Source organism: Belonocnema kinseyi, chromosome 6 (assembly GCF_010883055.1).
Source record: "Belonocnema kinseyi isolate 2016_QV_RU_SX_M_011 chromosome 6, B_treatae_v1, whole genome shotgun sequence".
Classification (NCBI taxonomy): domain Eukaryota; kingdom Metazoa; phylum Arthropoda; class Insecta; order Hymenoptera; family Cynipidae; genus Belonocnema; species Belonocnema kinseyi.
Window position 1 is genome coordinate 128,930,035 of NC_046662.1, and position 5,120 is coordinate 128,935,154.

General features: G+C 30.8%; 1 long non-coding RNA gene across 1 annotated transcript; it reads right to left on the reverse strand.

Annotated features, from left to right (window-relative positions):
* Positions 1–1,971: 1,971 nt before the first annotated feature.
* LOC117175102 lies at positions 1,972–2,936 on the reverse strand. Its single transcript, XR_004467433.1, has 3 exons — positions 2,740–2,936; positions 2,353–2,642; positions 1,972–2,243 (listed from the first exon to the last, which is right to left on the reverse strand). It is a non-coding gene; the product is annotated as an uncharacterized LOC117175102 (long non-coding RNA).
* Between the last annotated feature and the right edge of the window lie 2,184 nt (positions 2,937–5,120).

A 5,120-nucleotide genomic window follows, 5' to 3' on the forward strand; every position in this document is an offset into this window, starting at 1 on the left:
ATCAAGGTAAAGTAAATGGCAACGTGCCCAGAGGTAGACCGCGGAAAGAATAGTTAGAATGTGTGAATGAGACCCTACTTAGAAGAGACATAAGAAGTCACAAAAACACGAGAGCCTGCATGAAAAAATGCATGGACATAAAGGAAGCTAGAGAAGTATGCCAGGACAGGAAAGTATGGCGCCAAATACTTAATAAAAAGAGTGTCAGTAGAGTGAATGGCGCCTGAAACAAAGACCTTGGCTATTAATGGACCCAAGTGGGGAACCTTACATAACGACTTCGTGAGGTTCTTCGCTTGGGGTGATTGCTAGAGAGATTGATCAGCAACCTGGGTCGGAGCAGTGTTGCGGAACGAACGTGTTATTTACTTAAATAGCACGAGAATTCTGGATCAATCTGAAAAATCTCTATCCCTTCCACACACTACTCCTTTCCCCTGTCGAGTGAGTCACGCCTACCCCGAAAGGGAAATGGCTTAATGGTGTAGTAAAAACAGGATTGCGATGTAAATGTCGTTTCTGTGGAAGCTGGCGGAGCCCTATTAAAGATTCCGACGTCGTTTACTACGTCGGAAATTACGTCGCTTTTGACGTAGTAAATTACATAGTAGACTACGTGGGATACAAGGTAGTATACGGCGTAGTATACGACATCGTTTACAACATCGTAAATTGAGATAGTACAGTACGTCGTAAACGACATCGTTTACCACGTTATTTCCGACGTCGTTTACAAAACTTTAAAAATTGTTTCTTAATTTTCTTATTAATGTATACTGAATTCACGAAATTGACGTATAGAGATACTTGTTAGAGCTGGTTAGAACCAAGTACGTCGTAAACGACATCGTTTACCACGTGATTTCCGACATCGTTTACAAAACTTTAAAAATTGTGTCTTAATTTTTTTATTAACCCCCTACCGCCGTTAAAACTTTCTTTTTTTCTGAATTTTGAGATATTTAGGCATATTATTCCTATGGCGGAGTGTATACAAAACTAAAATTCTAGCTTATTACCGTCCTGACTTTCATGTAAATCCTTCCGCTAAAAATTGCTGTTCGTCTCAAAGTCATATTTAAAAAAACTCAAGTCATCCAATCGTTACATATATGTCACTGTGGGCGGTAGAGGGTTAATGCACACTGAATTCACGAAATTGACGTATAGAGATACTGGTTAGAGCTTACAATAAAACCAAATGATAAATTTTTTAAATTATATTTTTCAAGAAAATATTAGTGATAAGTAGTTTATCATTTTAAAAAACAATTATATCTTAATGTCTAAATTGCGATATGAAGTTTATTATAATACCTGATAATCTGTTATTTCTTTCTAAGAACATCATATCATTTGGCTCTTACGTACGTTAGGTAACTTATCATTTAACAAAACAATTAAATCCTAATGTCTAAATTGCAATAGGAAGCTCATCATAATATCTAATACTTTGTTATTTGTTTTTATGATCATCATATACTTTAGCTCTTAAATAAGTACGAATTAAATTATATTTTTCACGAAAATAATGGTGTCAGGTAACTCATCATTTAACAAAACAATTAAGGTTGTTGGTTAAATCGGAATTTGAATTAATTTTTTTATACGTACGGCACTGAATGAATACATTTTTTCCGAAGGATTTGCGAATGAAAGAAAGAAAACTTATCGAATATCTGGGGTTTTGCTAGATCCTCGGATCAATAAAATGTTGAAAAAAATTTAAAAATTTACAAGAAAATGATTATTTTCACGACAAATATGAATTTTGCGAAAGATAGAAATCAGTGGGTAGCAGACGACAGCATTTGAACGGTTATTCATTTGAAAACTTATTGAGTCAGTGTCATAATTTTAAATAATCTGTTACTTTAACTTTACATTAAAGGCTGTCAATAATTTTTAGTTTGATAGTACTTTTTAAAGTTTACAAGTTCAATTTACATTGTTTAATTACTGAATTTTAATAAACTCATATTTTTTGGAAATTACTTTTAAATTTTCGAAAATATTATCTTACCTTTTACTACTTCAAATTTTTCAGGAGTTAAAGGCAATCTGTATTCCTCGGGGGCATTTTCCTTTCCGTTATTTGCTCTCTGAGCATTTAAGCATCTCATTTGAAGAACGTCCGTGCCCCATAACTTTTGAGCTATTTCCCGAACAAACCTTGAGTCAGAATAAGTTTTCATCATGTCCCAAATGTCAGCATGAATCGAAGTATTTTCATAAAGGTTGATCTGTGTAAGGAAAAAATTTATGAGCAAACTTTTCAATTATTATTGAATTATTATTGTTTTTGGTAATCAATCATAAGGGCCCGTTTCATATAGATGTCAACATATATACCCAATCCTCAGGTATTTCGAAACGTTTTGGAACGTGTATAAAAGCATCATTTTCAATGTCTGCTCTTCTTGAACTAAGAGATGCGAGAGAGGCTCTTCTTTCAATTTGCTGCCGACCTGAGACTTGATCTTCCTTGGGCCTTGCATCAAATGGTGCAGAATGTCTTCGAATTGAAGATCTTGGTGCACTTTGTGCTGTCAGATTTATTAATTCTGAGATTCTTGTATTTGATGCACTTGCAATTTCGGGAATAGTTTCTATACTCGTAATCTTTGTTCCACTTACAATAGCTATATGAAACAATGAAATACGAGTTATTAAAATAAAATGTCTTAAAAATACAAAACTGAGAAGAAGCATAATTAAAAAATTATCAGTTATGCTTACCATTTGAGTCTGTTAATGAATCAATAAAGTTACTGTTGCTAGTGTCAAGTATGAAGGTGTCATCAGAGTCTAAATCGTTTGTTATTTAAATTTCCAGTAGAAGCAGAAACTTCCATAACTTTACGAGTGGCCATCAACTTTGTGTAATTATTTACAATGTCTTTATTTTTTACTTCTTCCGCTTTTTTTTATCAAAATCAAGTTTCCTCGAGGCCTTCTATACAAAAATATTAAAATATACAATTCTAACATATTTTTATGACTTTATTACTGCTTTCATAGACCAAATCCATTTGAATTTAGACAGGGCACTACACTTGAAATAGTAGAATCTCTCGTGGACGAAATATATTATTTGTAGAGGAAATTAGGCAATACGAATTTTTCCGATTTGCAAAAAAAAATGTTCTAAAAATTAATCCTTATTTGAGTTTTGTGCTTTGTTCTTCAAAAAACCCGTTTTTTTTTCTTTAAAACTTTATAACTTTTGATCTAATTAAGATTTTTATTATTTATTGTACTTGTAATTCATTAGGTATAAAAAATTGAAAATTAGGTATTTTAACTTCAACCATCAGCTAATCAAAAAAAAATTGCCGGTCATTCTTCGGGTTTTCCCTGATTTATAAAAATTATTCAGGGTCATTGAAATTCATAAATTCGAATGGCTAAAACTGAAATAATTCAAACAGAACAGCAAATTGAAATGTTCAAAGAGGAACTCTCTTGAATTTTAAACTTTTACAATTAATGATTCAAACCTTTTTTTATTCCGAAGTTTTTAATTTAAACGCTCCATAAATTAGGCGTATATAATGGAAGATTTAGAAATTTTTCAATTGAACCATTTTTTAATAAATGTCATTAAACGGCAAAATGAAAAAAATTTAATTTTAAAAATTAAACACTTGACGAGCTATAAATTAAAACTAATCCTGCCTTTCAACTCATGATTAAACAAATGTTATTATAAAAATAAAAAATATTCCCCTGTGAATTCAGAAAAACAAACCCAAAATTTCCTCCATTTCAAATCAATAAAAATCTTAGAAATAAAAGAATTTAATCAAATAAAATTTATATTTATATTTTCATAAAAGTATCAAAAATTGGATTTTAGAATTATTCAAATTTTAACTATAAATTGTTAATTTTTTCAGTTAGAAAAATTTTTAAACAAATTTTCTTCACTTCCAACTGAATAAAAATGTTTTAAACAATTTTTTTCTTCCAATCCATAAAAATTCAGTCTTTAGTTAAACTGTATAAAAATTAATTAAAAATTACATTTTTAGAAAAAAATAACTCGTAAGTCATGAAAGATATCACAAAAGAACAAGATACATTTTTCATAGAACTTTTTCAGACGTGCAAACTTTTATCTAACATTTTTTCCTATCTGCCATTGTTTAAAAAAAAGTAGAAAATTCGATTGTAACAAAAACAATTCTTCTCGCTACAAAAGTTATTTAGCAAGCATCAAACTTACAAGATATCTTTATTATTAAAGTACAAGTTTAAAAAAAATTAGCAAAAAGTTTAAAGGTATGATTTTTGAGAAAATCAATTTTTAATTATTTCAGAAAAACCGTTGTCATTTTGTCAATTTGACATCCTTTTCAATTTTCCGGCAAAGAAAAAAATTAAAATACGTATAAATTCTTAGAAATTTTTTTTTATTTGCAAATCGAAAAAATACATATCGCCTAATTTCCTCTAAAGAACAATATATTTCGTCACCGAGAGATTCTGCTATTTGAAGTGTAGTAAGTACCCTGGCTGATTCGAAATGGATTCGGTCTATAGATTTTTAGAAGTAGATTAAAAATCTATGAAACGGAAATATTCTCAAGTTTTGTTTTTTCTATGTATGTACTTTACAAATTGGGACATGTTTGCTGACAGATTCGTAATCTGCGTTCAAAACATATCAGGCAAGAGCAAGTTTGAGCGCGCCTAAGGCGAGCGACTGTTGTTTCTCGCGATTCGCGCTCAATGATATACTTATCTCGCGCTCCGCTCTCGATAATGTATTTACCTCACGCTCCGCGCTCGGTCTTTGAATATTCCTTACACTTGTGCACATCTTTTTTAAACTAAAAGTCAAAACATCGACAACAGTAATTTGCTGATAGCGACTCTTTTTGTTAAAGCTCCTTCGGCTTTGACGAATACATTCTCATCACGTATCTCGTGCTTCGCACTCGAATTTGTATCTCAACTTAAATATCATTTCCATAAATGTATATTATTACAATTCATAACATGCATTGATATTAAAACAGACGTACTTTCATTGTCTCTTTTAAAAAAATGCGCATTTTTTAAAAAAGTTTGTTATTAAACATATTACTGCAACTTATGCCGGGTTTTCAAAAATT